The sequence below is a fragment of the Tachysurus fulvidraco genome, chromosome 20, assembly GCF_022655615.1.
Source record: "Tachysurus fulvidraco isolate hzauxx_2018 chromosome 20, HZAU_PFXX_2.0, whole genome shotgun sequence".
In the NCBI taxonomy this organism is placed as follows: Eukaryota; Metazoa; Chordata; class Actinopteri; order Siluriformes; family Bagridae; genus Tachysurus; species Tachysurus fulvidraco.
Window position 1 is genome coordinate 2,704,939 of NC_062537.1, and position 16,098 is coordinate 2,721,036.

At 42.1% G+C, this 16,098-nt stretch overlaps 1 protein-coding gene across 5 annotated transcripts in view; it reads left to right on the forward strand.

Moving 5' to 3' along the window:
• Positions 1-2,822: 2,822 nt before the first annotated feature.
• The window catches only part of nrip1b (nuclear receptor interacting protein 1b), a 30,370-nt gene continuing 17,094 nt past the window's right edge, over positions 2,823-16,098 (forward strand). Inside the window, exons 1-2 of one of the 5 annotated variants that reach the window (XR_007138843.1) lie at positions 2,823-3,331; positions 9,743-13,560. The gene's annotated coding sequence lies outside the window, so the exon portion shown is untranslated. Of the gene's footprint in view, positions 3,380-9,742; positions 13,561-16,098 lie in introns of those variants that run through there. The other 4 variants (XR_007138844.1, XM_047805006.1, XM_047805007.1 and 1 more) reach the window with 4 other exon arrangements.

Consider the following 16,098-nt stretch of genomic DNA (forward strand, 5'->3'; position numbering starts at 1 on the left):
CAAATGGACAATGACATATGTTTTGTTATTTTAGTTGTCTGCTCCAGTATAATCGGAGTCCAAATGAAATAATGTGTACGAGTCGCATGTGCAGTTAATGTGATGGCATTTACATGCCCATCAGGTGAACAGCTCTTTTTATACACACTCCCCCAAGTGATAGTGTTGATTGTGTTGTCAGCATGATGTTTTTAACCAAATCAAATTCCCCCACTTTATACCAGTGATCCTATTAACATTCAAATGACACATGAACTTATCTTAAATCTTAGAGACCTTGAAAAAGGCATCAGTTGAAAGTGTGTTTGCATGACATTTGCATGATATCATCTCTGAGCACTTCGATTAAAAAACATAAAAGAACCTCTGGCTTTTGTCAGACAGGACAAGTTTGTTGAGGTTTGTATAATGGATAAAACTTGTAAAGCGGTTTAAATGGGGTGGAAACTCTGACCCCCAGCTTAAACAGCACGAGACGGTATTTGTTTAAATGCAGAATCGCCTCGTTATGGTTCTTAGAAAAAAAAACATTCAGCTGCCGTGCTTAACGTACATGAACATGCCTGGACTGAAAGAAAGCACACATGATCTTCTGTTCGGGGGTCAAAGGTCGAAGTTCCATGAACCATGTTTCTCTGAAAATCTTCGGGCCAGAGGTCGATAGGGCTGGGGGAGGAATGAAAGGGAGGATATTGTATCTCCATTCATGTGGCGTCTGAGGTCAGAGTTTAAAGCTGAAAGGTCGCTAGGGTTCCTCAGTCAACTTTGGCAAGATTGCTGGATCGGTGCCTCCCCGTGACCCCGTTATGATCACGTGATCATCGGTTCTGTACTTTCACAAGTTTTGTGCAGCAAAAACATTTGTGAATTCTTTTCATTAACGATTTTGTAAATTGCATATTAATGTATTTGATGGTACGAATAAGACGATAATACAGATGTTTCCTGGGCATTAAAATGATATATAAAGAAAAGATTTGTTATACATTAGTTGAAATGTTTTTTAATGGATAAAACTACGGTGGTCGTCTTGTGATTAAGCGATTTTGTTTGTTTGTTTGTTTGTTGTTAGGATCCTTGTGAAGACATTTGGCCGCTAATGATATTTATTTTCATCATTCATAGCCGGTCCAGTAAATCTCAGAGCACCGTTCACACAGTCATTTACATCTTCAGGGCCATTCTGCATGACAGTGTGACAAAACCGGGAAAACATGCACTCCCAACCACATACACACACATCAAACACACACACACACACACACACACACACACACACACACACACACACACACACACACACACACACACCAAACACACACACATCAAACACACACACACATCAAACACACACACACACCAAACACACACCAAACACACACACTCACCGAACACACACACACACACACCAAACACACACACACACACCGAACACACACACACCAAACAGACACATACATACGCACACACAAAACATGAGTGTGTGAGAGAGAGATATTTCTAAGTGAATATAGGTTATTGCTGTAAATAAAGATGTTATTATTATTATTATTATTATTATTATTATTATTATTATTATTATTGTTATTATTATTATTATTATTATTATTATTATTATTATTATTATTATTATTATTATTATCATATGTGGCCCATCCCTAGTCACTGCAACGCACTCCTGCACCTTTAAGGCCGCTGTGTGGGCGCCCCAGAAGTGGGCGGAGCCGACAGCGGTCTATTTAACATGAATCAATGAATCGACTCATTTGAACTATTACCAGTTTGAATCGGTTGATTCACCACACTCAAGGAATAAGAAGTGTCTCAAATCAGGCAGAACAGGAAGTGAGTGTCTTGAGAAATAATGCAGTTCTGGTGCCTTTCTGCTTTATAGTGAAGCACAAGAACATCATTTCAATACCGTTTCCTACGGATTCATAGCAACCTATTTTATCTGGAAAGAAATAAAACCATCACTTGGTATAATACCAACCACTTACTCACAGACTTGAGCAAAATGTGGCCTTCTGTTATACCATGTTGTTGTTTTTGTTGTTTGTTGATGATTTTGTTGATTAATTTCCTAACAACAATAGATGTAATTAAAATGATTAATGTCTTCATTGTGATGTATTAGTTCTTCTACAGTGAGTGACACTATGATATGGATATGGATTTCAAAAATGATTTGTTCCTTTGAAAAGAAAAAACCTAACAAATGATTTGTTAAAAAAGAAAAAAAAGGTTGATTTAACGATGCTTTTGTGTTAGAAGACATTTATTGAACATTGTAGGGAAGAAGTCTCCAGTATTCAATTCAATTCAAGTTTATTTGTATAGCGCTTAGCAGCTTAAAGCATAAAGATAGAACATAAAGATAGAACAAAAGGTTATTATAAAGAATAATATAAATATATGAAGGAATACAAAATTCAAGATTAATATTATATATATTTAGTTGACAATGTGTATGTATTTATCCTGTATTTAGACTCAGGTGACTGTGGGGTGGAAAAACTGCCTTAGGTGGTAAAGGAAGGAAACTTGAGAGTAACCACACTCAAGGGGGAACTTCATCCTCATATGAGTGATTACAAACATAAAGTCTGATAAATGTTGTATTGATGCAAAAGATCACATGAAGGTCACATCTCCTCTTTAGTATCGCAGAGTCCGACTGGAGCTGGTGGATCTCTAGATGACTCAGGATCCTCACAGAGTCGGCCTCGTCTCAGCGGAGGTCCAAAATCTTCATTGCAGAGAAGACGATCTGAGCTGGTACAATTTCTGGATGCCTCATCCAGTACCATTTTTTTGGTTTTCCTAATACAAACAACTGTTTATAATATGCGTAATAACATTATCCCTTGGATATTCCGTAACATTTCATGTAACGATAAAATGGATAAAAACGTATGATGTGTTTTTATTAACAAAACACTAACTGTCGGTGAGTTGCTGTGGAATAAAAGGAATTTAAAAAAGTAGTATAAATAAATAATCACACCACACTACAGTTATTTAGCTTTAACACCACTCAAACAAGTCAAATGGCACAACGTAGTGACGTCACTGAGCGTTCGAATCACACGAGTCTGTCAAAAAAAGGAATCGTTTGCTAAGTGATTCACTCATCACTAGAGGGCACATTGCGGAGTTGAACACAGAGCCAGGCGGGGATTCCGAGCATGAGCACTTCAGCGCAGACTTAAACAGAGTAAGGACTGGGGTTGTTGTCTTTTTTTTTTTTTTTGGAGTCTGCTGACACACCGCTGGACCAGACGACTTCTGACCCCTTCTTTTTTTTGGCGTCAGCGTTTTTCACACGCAGGTAACAAGGCACCGAGCCGAGCAGCTGTTGTGTGAGAGTCGATACCAGGTGTTGTTATTATTCTTATTATGCCAAGTGAATTTGGGGCGTTTTGTTTTTGGGGTTTTTTTCTGCGTAAAACGACCCCGAAGCGCCATAGCAGCTTGAATTCAGGCGAGGTCTGAAAACAGAACTAATCCTTAATACGATATAAGACGTGTTATTTGACTGAAACCTAGACACAGGCAGTGGTCAATTGTCATGGTAACTGAGAAAGCTTCATTCGGGGGCCAGATAGCCGGCTAGCTAACTGTGCTAACTAACATTTACCTCAGGACTCAGGTGGCACGCGCTCTGTTTAAACTGTTTGGTACGACAGTGTTTTTATCTGAAAATGTGTGCGTGTATGTGTGGTATTATTATTATTATTATTATTATTATTATTATTATGAATATTATGAATATTATTATTTTTATTAATGTTGTAAATAAATGCTGGGACCTTTAGCAAAAGTTTACGTTGCTGAGAAAAAGCCGTTAATGTAGCTAATGTGGCTAAAGCATAATAACGACTTTACTGCTTGCTAACTTTCTTTCAGCTCTTGAGAGAGATCTTGTGGTATATATATATAGTTTTTTTTAAGTATATCGATATAGCAGTGAACTATATATTATTCTGTACACGGTGATGGAAATATTTCTACAAAACTCTTCAGGAACGACAAATTAACAGTAATAAACACTAAAATTTTAACCAGATGAGACACAGTTAAGGAAAATTGTGTCAAAACAGCAATAAACTTTTATAAGGCGATGATTATTTGTATTATTTGAATGCAAGCACCCCACAAAAAGATCATTTTAAATCCCTGATGAATTCAGTGGCTTCTTGGAAATTATCCAAAGCAATACTGGTGTGTTTATATTCTGTAAGATGAATGGGAGATTTGGTAGAAAACATAGCATAGAAGAGTTATCAAGATGTTGAGCACAAGTGCTGCTGTGTTTTCCTTTTTTAAATCATGGTGTTTGGTGATGTCGAACAGCCTCTATGGATTTTGAACCGTGTTTATTGTTGTCATGAGGTTTCCTGCGGCTTCGGTCAATAAGGAGAGGCTGTAAAGGTCAGAGTCAAAAGGTTACCAAGAGGCGTTGGTGCTGCTGCTGCTGCTGCTGTTAGTTCAGGTGAAGGAGAAGAAAGAAAAGCAACAGTGAGCGAGAGGATTTGTCCTAAAATGGAATGCGGTTTTGATAGATGTTTATCTCGGGCATGGGATTAAGTTAGTGGCTTATTTAGTGTAGCTTGAATTGGGGGTTATATTGAGCTCCAGATCTCGTAAGTCATGTTGATCCGTCGGATTTAGCATCGCAGGCGTTCCAGAAACTAGGGGTCGTGACCTCGTTCTAGTTTCTGTATTTTAAAACATGTTTAATGCGTGAATGTCACTACTAAAAAGCTGCTAACAGGAGGCTGTTTGGGGAGTGAAAGTGTTTTTGTTTTGACCTTTCAGGGACGAATCAGAGTCAGAGTTGAATGTGTATTCTGTCAGTAATGACCCCACTTTTTAAAACATGACAACAGAACGAGGCTGCACTCTTCTCTTTTCTCTCCTGAAGGTGATGCGTATTTGCGTCTCGGCCCCCGACCGTCTCGTGCATCATGTTTACTACAAAACAATGCAAATGTGTATGCTGATTTTGAATAATTGTTTTCAAGGTGAACACACCACTGTATGCACACCCTGAATGTACCTTTTGTTTTTCACACTTTTACAGAAATGTGGCCGTTAATAGGTTTTAATGGTGCGCTACTGAGAAGCTGTGGTCTCGGGTTGATCGCATGAAGTGTGAGCGTCGCTGTTGGGTTTGTCAATGTGTGAGAATGTCTCACTTGTGGTGTTGACGGTTGTTCTGAAAATGTAAATGATCCCAACTTCTCTTATTTTATGCTTGGGAATAGTGCCATATTGAGAGAGAGAGAGAGAGAGAGAGAGAGAGAGAGAGAGAGAGAGAGAGAGAGAGAGAGAGAGATGAAAGAGGAAGACAATGCCTGGCAATTCTCACCTCCAAATTATGCCAGTGATGCCTCTTCTGCTGAGTCTCCGTTAAACACGGGAAGACAAATGGTGTGTAAATAAATACAAGCCGATCTACTTTGTGCCCACACGGAGATCTTTGTCCTGAGAAAGAGAGAGAGCAATACAGCATTAAAACTGTGGATGTCGTATAGCAGATAGCTTGATGGGGGGGAGACAAGAAAATCTTCCTGCACAAAGGAAATAGAGCAACATTAAACCTGATCATCATCTTGGAATTTATAGCAACGGATTGATCGGTGCATGATTGCTTTACTATTAATAATTTATAGCTTGCTGAATTTGTACTCCAGTCCCAAGCAAAGATGCAGGTCAGATAAATTAAGCACGCCACCCTTACCATCGTCACCCATTTAAAAATGGCAGCTGTGAAATATCTGTGCCAGGCAGTGGCATCCACCGAGCGTTCCCACGAGCAGCTCGGCCTTCAAACGTTTTATTTAAACCAGCGCTTCGTGTTTTGAAAATGAACCCAATCACCTTGCAGCTCAGTTAGATCCCATGTTTCTACATTAGAAACATAAGCACGGTTACCACCTATAATGAGCAGCTCACATCTTTTCTATAAGGTACCTTCCTTTATGCGTAAAAGGTCACACTGGAATAATTTATTCCTCTAAAATGGAAAGGCGCTGATTATGAGAAACCCTGTTACTTTTGTAGCATGTAATTGAATTCAATACAATTACTGCCAGAGTAGATCTACGACTTCTATATATAGGGGCATCAGGACCAGGTTTGTGAGGTGTCAGTGAAAGTGTTTGATTAAAACACTGTCTGTTTCAGGAGTGCCATGCATAGCTTTTTTTTTTTTTAAACAAGACACTGAGTAAGAGAGAGCGAAAGAAGGGGAGAAAGAGAAATAGAGGGCTGGCTAAGTGAAATGCCACTCATTCCTGTTGAGTCAAGTCACGAAGGTGAGTGCTTTGTCGGGGTAAAGCTGAAGGATTGATGCATGAACCTGTCTGCTGGAGAATTCAAAGTCCAAGGCTGTTGCAGAGCCAGCCTATTACCAGCACTGTCCTTCATAACTTCTTAACACGGCCGTCCTTTTGGGAACCTTCAAAGCCGAGGCAAGGACACAGCGTCTGGTGCAGTAAGCTGTGGCGGGAAGAGATTTACGTAATGACCTGACTTATAGGCAGGTGTGTGTGTGTGCGCGCGTGTGCGCATGTGTGTGACTGTACACACGATCAGGCTTGGGCCTCTTGGGACATGACGTAAGATCCATTCTTTAAAAGCTTTCTTTTCAAACAGCAATTAACTAAAGGGGGATTCTGAGCATTTATGAATGAAAAAAGACAAAGTACAGGGCTGATCCTCCATATATCAATATGTTGAGATTTATTTCTGTCATTGGGGTGAGGGGAACCGTAATAATGATAGTGTTTGGATCAAGAGAGAAAAGAGACAACCTTTCCAGCTTTAATTGTAGTTATCCGTGGCATCATGTCATTCAGACACCAATTATCAGCGATTGTTTGCCTTCCATATGGATTTGATATCAGTTGTTTACAGAATCTCTACTTGCACTTGCACACAGGGATCAAATGCAAAATTCTAATTGTATATAAAAGCCTATGATTAGATGAGCAATAGTGGCATGTCTCTTCCTCCTCTTCTCATATTAGCACTTAAAAGACACTCACTGGTTCCACAGTTGGGCCTCTGCTTTTGTCACTGTCCCAGTTAACTTGCTAGTCTTGTCACATTCACTGCAGAGTTCTGAAACTTGGCGTTCTTGAAAACGCAGCCTCCGTAAGTCTTTCCAGGCTCATGAAAAAGCTGTGAGGGATGAAGTTGTCTCACTTCCTAAAGCTGACTGACACCAAGCTCCTGCTGTCGAAGCACAAAAGCCCCCGCTCAGGGGTTAAAGTGAACTGCGCTGTTGCTGGGCAACAAGAGACACCTCGCCAGCACAGATAGATGGCAGAGAGTGGATATCTTTTCCTTGGTCGCAGTCAGTGGTGCGGCGTTGATGAAGTCTCATGGCATAGTCCTTTTTGTGTATGCTGAAGAGGAATTTGCTCACACTGTGACGTGTGGCATGTCTGCTGCTGTTGGTTATGAACACACAAGCGCAACACCACACTGCTTATTTTGGCTTTGCTTTTCTCCCAAGCTGTTTCAGCCAGCCATGATTTTGGCTCACAGATCCACACAGCGTAGCACTCATCCTTGCCCCGTGACTACTTTCCCTGCATCCCAATTAGTCGGGCGAGTGGAATGAGTTAGAGCTCCTACAGCGGGTCGGGAGACGTCCTTGGGCACCGTGGGAAGATAAATGCGCCCTTCTCCTCCTAGTGAGCCACTTCATGCTTCTCAAGGCTAAGCCATGGGTAGAGAGTGGGCATTAAGACTAACCTGACCTTGACCAAAGAGGCTTTTAAATAACAATCTAAAACAAGGTTCAATCATATGACCTTCCTCCTCACAAAGCGGCCGTGCTGGACTTTGTGTAACGCACTTGTGGAAGATTTGTTGTCTTGTGATAAAGAGCTCTCTCTCTCCCTCTCTTTCTCTCCCACTCTCTCTTTCTCTCTCTCTCTCTCTCTCTCTCTCTCTCTCTCTCTCTCTCTCTCTCTCTCTCTCTCTCTCTCTCTCTCTCTCTCTCTCTCTTTAATCAGCCTGGTCATAAGGTTATGAGCACTGTCACCTGTGTTAAGCCACTGAATCTTTTATATTCTTATCAGGAGCGGCCTGGTTGTGATTGCAAGAATCGCTTTGTTTAATTCCACAACAGTATCAAATACAGAAACTACAGAGGGAAATTTCTTTCCTTATTTTTTCTTTTCCTTCATAAGCATAAACAGAATAAATTAATTTATCTTGGGAGATGTAACTAGACTAGAGGCACATTCTGTAATATCACGTTTTCTTGTTTCCCATAGCAACCATAACAAAAGCATTTTAGATATACTGGGACCCAACTGAGTTTTGTTTTTGTTTTTTTGGGGTTTTTTTTAGATAAGATATGGGCCGATTGATGTATCGGGCATATTCATTAAAATATAATGCTTGATTTAGTAAATGATTCCGTAGGAGCTGAAGATGCAATGCAGAGAAGAAACCACCCGCTTAAATGTGCTAATGTGCTTCTTGTGTAACCGTGTTTACATGGCTGAGTCACCAAGGCCAGACAACTCCGCTTTAGCCGAGCCTCCCTTTAAGCCACCTGCCCTTCCATTCAGGGCTGACCTTCAAGCTCGCAGCTAGACAGGGCCTGACCCAAATACATTTAAATGGGTTTAATAAGGTCAATGAGCAGTGATTTAACAGCTTATGAATGCCTTTCAGAGAAGTGATAGATGTTGGAGACAAAGATGTCGATTACAAGTGATTGCGGTTTACCTGGGCACTTTTTGTTTAATTATTGTTCGTTAACTAGATGTAAACTATACGGTCAAACATCTGTAGACACACTCACACCATCACACCCGTATGTGTTCCCTTCCCAGACACAGGTGTCCACAAACTTTTGGCCCTACAGTGTATTTCTCCTCAGTGCTTTTTATGCTTTTATGAAACCTTAAGTCAGTAGTCAGACGAAGGTCCATGATTCTGTTCTCTTGCACACCTCTCGGTCTGTTTCACACGTAAACGTTTATGCTTTGGAATCTGACATTGCACAGCATTTATATATGTAATAAATATTTTCACACGTACATAATTGCATATGTACATCATGCATTATATATGTCGGAGGAAGAAACATTGCTTGTTGTGCCGATGCTATGACCAGGATCGATATCTAACCGTTTGTCAGTGTATGTTGCCTGGAAACATGTTCTCACATTACAAGGATCACACAGAGGATCGTTACAGGGGGAGAGAAAGCTCTCACCAGCATTATAACAAAACATCTCTCTCTGTGTCTCTCACTCCCTCTCCGCAAAAGCAACACGCACTGATTGAGAGGCAGCCGTCGATCCGCCGTAAAGCTCTGGGGATTTGGAAGGCAGTGTCTGTGTACACCAGAAGTTAATGAGTGAACCTGTCTGTCCCTTAGGACGGGCATTCCTACACCCAGGATCTTCACTTGGCTGATGGAGCTATTCACAAACTGAAAGGATGTACAGGATACAGAGAAAGGGATGAAGTGATTGGGCTGCCTGAGTTGAGCTGTGAATCCTGTTTTAATTAATTATGAAGCATGATAAGAGCTTCATATTTTTTTGCGCTTGTTCTCAGTGCACTAGGGTTAATGAAGGTAGTCTTTGCCGTCTCGCTGTCCAATTTTTCATGTCTCTTCTCTCTCTCTCTGTTTCTGATTCGACCAACTCTCTCCTTTTCTCTCTCTCTCTCTCTCCTTCTCTCCTCGATGTGCCTGATCAAGACTCTGCGGCGCTCTTCACATGCTGTCATAGAAAAACACACACAGGGAAAAGTGGGTCATGGCGACCTATTTTTCTTACAGTTCACGGAGGCAGAGGGTGGCAGAGCTGTCGTCAGTCAGATGGGGAGCAGGGCCTCGTCTCCAGACACAGCTACACGGAAGTGGGTCAGCGGCAAAGGCTACATCTTGTAAACGACTTGTCGTATTCTGGAGGAAGCTGCAAATGAACCGTAGATTATATGCCCCGAGTCGTGCGTGGAGGTCTTTCCTTTTTTTTCCGAGTCCATTATACGCGAGCACACCAAAGCCCTGCAGAAATACTCGTTGATAAAAGATATAATGCTTCTCTTGGCTTCCTTTTTTCATTCCAACTCCTAGTCCAAGTTTATCCGAACAAAAGCAAACCAAAAATAACCTTCTAAGTTTGCACTTCATCACGATATGTAAGACTTGGCTGATGCTAGTGTTGGACGGTTTCCCATTTCAAATCCATGTTGTTTTAAACTGTTTTTCAGAACACATTGTTGCTCTATATAAGGTTAGCAAACTCAAGAGTGGGTCATTTCAGGTATAGTGTATTAACAGTTGGACTTTGGACTGTTCACAGCCTTATCCTTGGCACCGTGACTCTTACAATGTTGTGCACTGTTTGATCAGTGAAAATATTGCATATATTTCATATGTGCACTGTTTGATCAGTGAAAATATTGCATATATTTCATATTTCACCACATTGACCAAGCAGTATAGAGTAAGTGAAGGGACTTTGACCCTTTGTGTGTATGTGTGCATTAATGCTTGAATTATGCCAAAGTGCAACTTGCAGGTCGTAGTGCAGAAGTGCCTACAAACACAAATGGAACCCGACTCGGCATGTGTTGAAAGTGTGCTATATTTACACAGGTGTGCAAGGCCCTGGAATGAAACGACACATAACACACAACAGGTTGGTGTGAGGTTATATACTGAGGATTAGCATCTTGTTTGCTTCCATTGCAAAAAGTGATCTCTTGTCCCAAACCGTAAAAGAACCAGAAGCCTGACTCCTTTCAGGACAAAGATCTTTTCTATTAACTAACACTCGGTGTCATTCAAAGATGTGTTCGAGCCCGGCCTCTCCAAAACCGTCATCGGAAGAACGGAGCAGATGGTTTCCAGCAGGACCGCAGAACCCAGGCGACAGCATTACAGTCAGGAAAGGTCACTCGACATAGCCGGGTGAATGGACACCAACCCTGCAAGATCTCCTACAAAAAAACATGCATCCTGTTCACACTTATGATGAGAGGCCTCCTTTCTCCTTTCATGCTTCAGCAGGAAGACATGGAGGACATTTCAAATATTTGTTTAATACTCTGAACCTTGGCTTGGCATACTGGTGCTTCCAAGGGCATTGCATTTGCATAGTGATAACATTCTCATCCCTCTTCTGCAGAACACATTTGCAGAAGAGGTTTTTTTTCTGGCAAATGATCAACTCCTTGGAAACATGAGGCATCCCAGCAGATCGCCATACCACTGATCCGAGGCTTAGTTCGTGAAATACCTTTATCGTTCCTCTCCTTCTTGTTCCAGGCTTACTCGTTCTCAGCAGTAGCTTGTTCAGCAAATCATGTTAAAGCTTATTTTCAGGCCTACCATATTTCAATGTTGTGTCCTGGCTACAATGGTACGCTCATTATTATTCTAAGATAAGCAAGCGGTTCTGCGTTGAACAAGAGAGTTTCTTCATGGACCTTGCTTTCTGACTGTTAAGACAGTCTGCGTATTGTGTTTTCTTTCATTCTGTAGAAAATGTTGAATTTTCATCATTGAATTAGTTTCACTGGCGTCTTGAGACAAATCAGAATCCACACCCACAGTGGCACCGGCGCCATCCGGAATCACACAGATTAAAAGCCTCTCGGGCCCCTTCCCACCCACCCACACCGAATTAGTGGGAATTTGTGTTAGAGGTTAAAAATAAACTAGTCATGCCTTTTGAAATTCTGCCGGTATCTCAGAGTTCACTCGTAAGGTTAGAGATCCAGCGTTCAGATAACACCGTTCCCACTGGGTGGGTGCGGGGGAGCTTGAGAGCAGCCGTGCAGATTGGTAGAGCGAGATGCTGAAGGAGATTTGAGATGTCTATCAGACGGCATGAAAGGTTTTTGTCTTGCAGATCCAGTTCAAGGACACCTGCAGGCAAGGCAGCTTGTGTCGTGCCAGCGATGCCGCTCAAGGTCACACACACACACACAAACACACACACAGTTGCCCGTGACATTCAGGAACAACAGGAAATGGGGGAGGGGAGTATAAGAGGGGCACTGTAAAATCCATCATCCCCCCCCCCCCCCCCCCCCGTGCAGACAGGAAAAGGGGATTTAACCCCCTCTGTTGTGTAGGGCTCCAGGTCCAGATCTGCTGTTTTGTGTGGCACAGTAACCTTTGTTTCTGTGATAAAAGACTGCCTCCCACTCTCTGTCTGGCAAATCTGAAAGGAACCTAGGCGGCTTTGTAGTGCCAGAGTGTGTGTGCGCATGTATGTGTGTGTGGTGTGTGTGGGGGGGTGTTTGACAAGAGAACATGGAGAGGTCTTAAAGTTATTTAAAGAGACAACCATTCGAATTTTCTCGCCACAGTGAGCCCCCTCGCCAGCTCAACTTCACGATTGTCTAAACAATCCCTCGTTGTTTCTTCTTAAACCCTACTTGCATTTATCCTTCACACAGCTCCTTGCAACTCGACAGAGTTTTTTTTATCAAGGTCATTGTCAGCACCTACAGCGACAGCATAGTGCTGTTTAGCTTTTTTACCCATTAGTCTGATTATGACAGAAGTTTGCAGAGAAAAGCCTACATCAGCTCATCAGAAAGCAGCAATAGAATAGTTTAGATTGAACTGTTTGGAAGCACATGCAAGACACACTGTCCCTAAGCGGTTGATGAGTAACAGAACGTCCTCCAATCTAACAAAGTCTCAGTTCCGAGAGAAACTGAACGTTTTACCAATTTGTAACTGTTTTATACAAAGTCTATAATCCCTTCAAGCCAGCTTTTAAGGGCTGGAAGCTCGATATTAGACCTTTTTGGTACAATGGTCTTGACAATCCATGAAACTACTGTATCAGCCTGTCAGCAGTGCTGTGAACCATCTCACTGTTCAAATCTTGCTGTTTTTTTTGTTTGTTTGTTTTTGTTTTGTTTTTTACAGCTACTTGATTAAACGGATAAGTGGGCACTTAAAGATCGATAAATGTCCCCACGAGTCCAAGACTGCAGGACTGTAAATCATCTGCAGGCTGCCCTCCAATTTGTTTCCTTTCATTTTTGTAGATTAGCTTTCCCATTACTCAAAACAGATGTGTTTGGAGATGATGGATCGTCTTGGTTGCAACAAATTTATCAGCAAATGATATACGCCGCATCCTTGGATGCACTGATGAGGTAGTGATGCTTCTTAAGATTTCACTGGCATGTACTGTCTCGAACTAACCTTTACCAAGACGTATTAGAGTTAGGAGTGAGCTTGTGTAACTACATCCTCTTGATGGGCTTCTTGTAGGATGTGGATTTTTTTTGAATGCCCGTATTTAGGAAGAAGACAGTGAATGGTTCACAAAGGGTTAAATGTTTTAGCATAAACACCAAACCTGTTCCTGTATTTTTCTTGAAGTGTCTAATGATTTTTGCCTAAATTATTCATCACAGAACAGAGAACAAGTGGGGCAGATATACTTCGCAGCGTGAATATACTCCCCCTTCCTGGAGAAGAAACCCTATATATTGTATAGTCTTGTACCAAAGAAAAACAATTATTATTTTTCTTACATTTGGCTTGGTGGTAAGACGAAGAGAAGCAGGCAGGATCCAGGGTAGTAAGGGCAGAGTCCTGTCCATAATTGGCATCCACAGCTGCACAGGCGTCTGACTGAGGGACAGTTTTGTGCAGCCTCCAGTTTGTGTGACAGCTGCCTAATTGGGCATTCTCCCCTCGCAGCACGGCTGCTGACGAATAGCAGAGGATTACAGATGAGGGCACAGAGACCTGCACGACCTTCACCGCCAGCTCAGAGGAGGGGGGGCCTCTAGGGCAGGGTGGAAGGGGGTCACCGGAGGATGAGGTCGTGAGAAGGTGGAGGTTCTTGCCAGGTGGCAGATGACAGTGTCACATGACAACGGGCTGATGTCAGTGTGTCAAGGGCGCTGCTGTCATTGCAGACTCTCTCTCTCTCTCTCTCTCTCTCTCTCCCTCTCTCCTTTCTCTCCTCTCACACTTTCTCTCTCTCTCTCTTGCTCTGTCCCATAGTCTTTCATTTGTCGTGGGTGTTTATTCTGCCTTCGCAGCCGCTGGCTGTCTTCACAAATCTTCATGAAGAGGGAGAACAGAAGATGGCAGTTTCCTGTGTGTTGTGATGTTGAGTTCCTGTTATCTCTCTCTCGCTTTCTCGCCCCCCCCCCCCCCCCCCCCACACACACCTTTTCCCTTTGGTAACTCCTCCTCCCATCAGCTGCATGCCAGACTACCAAGGTGAGGTTGTGTCCTGTTGTTAGGAGCGATTAATGGCACTCGTTATGTACATAATGAAATATTCCTGCTGATGCAAAAGGTACTGTTGACTCTCGTTTATCTCCACCTTCTGTATTCCTGAGTGAGGAAGATAACTGAGATTTGTTTTTTAGCATTATCGATACAAGCCTTGATGCGACGGTTGCAGGCTTCGTCTTCTTAAAATGAGGAAAAGCAGAAGGCTGGAGATGCCAACCGTGAGATGTTTGCAGATGCTAGAAACTTAAGTGACAAGTTTTTTTTTTCTACAACATTAATCTTACTGCATAAGAAGTACATGTTGTTATTTGATCAGTAATCAAAGAAAAGTCCAGTAACTCAATCACAGCATGTCCCCTTACATTATATGAATTAATGCTATATATTGCAATAGACATATTGCTTGTTGATGGAATATATATGCAGGTCAGTCTTGGTTTGTAGTCCTGTCATTAAGTGACCACTTTAAAGTTATAAGTTCCCGACAGTGCCACATAAAGGAGGTGGCACGCCTTGGTGCTCTTAGGAACATATTGGCATATTGTAGGACGATAGAGCAGATCTAGCTAGTGGGTGGGAAGAAGTAAGAATCACAGATGTTCGGTAGTACTATGTGTGACAGACGTTACTGTCAGGCTCCAGCTCGCCTCTCCAATTTCTCGCCCGAGGTGTGTGTGCTGCATGCTTAATGAACGTCATTTTAATGTCTCCCAGCAGCGAAGACAGCTCCATGCAGCTGCGAGACACTCAGAGAGTCAAAGTTTGCCCAGTAATATCTATCACAGCTGACACACAGTGCCGGTTGCTGAGAGGGATTGAGAACATGAGTGCGGACATGTCGTGTTTACTACAGCGAGCAGTAAGAGAAGCGAGGCTGTGTGTGAGGTTACCACAGATTAAACTGTAACCTTGTGGTATAACGGGTGTAGATTTGCGCTGTCTGAGACCTCTAATCCTGTGCCCTGGTACACATGGCCTTGATTAGTAGCAGCACAAAACAACATGCCCTCGTTTACCACTGGCACCAGTTGAAATGAATAAATGCGTAGAAATAAGAAGGGGGAGGATAAATGGAGATATGAGTGTTTGTGTGTGTTGCAGAGTGACAGAGTAGGAAATCATTAGCATTCAGCCAAAGCCTCCTTGTCAGTAGGGAAAATTGATCTGCACACTTTACCTGTATCTGCATTCACAGCTTGGGAAAAGGTAGTGCTACTACGTCTTGTTCAATTAGATCACAAGATATGAGTGCTGTCAGAGTGAATTTCATTGTTGGGATAGTAGTTTGTTTTTTTTTAATAATAATATGGATATATTCAAAGGCAAAAAAAAAAATCCAAGATTTGTTCTCCTACTTTTAGTCATGTGATGTAAATATATACATATATTTGAAATTAATATAAATACTACAGTATTACATGTTAATAGTCTATATTTTGTGTGTGTGTGTGTGTGTGTGTGCGGCACCCCGGGATGAACTGCTGTCCCTTCCTGTGAGAGCTCCAGATCCGTGACCCTGACCAGTATAAAGCGCTTACTGAAGATGAAAGAAACTTACAATTTTCAAAGGAATTTCTCAGCAGTACACGGTTCACTGTTAGTGTGCTGTTGATGTGGTCTTACTAAATGTTGTCTGTGAAGAATCTCCCTGGTCAGGTGGTACAGAAAGTATGCAGCGTGTCACAGCGGTGAGTTTAGGCGTGGTTTTTGGGAACCAAGCCCGGCTTCAGGATCAGTTTAGATAACGGAGGTGTTAGAGAGATGGAGGTGATGGATGAACCTGGATTTGGCAGGCTCTATTTCGGCAGAAGTGTGTGTGTGTGTGT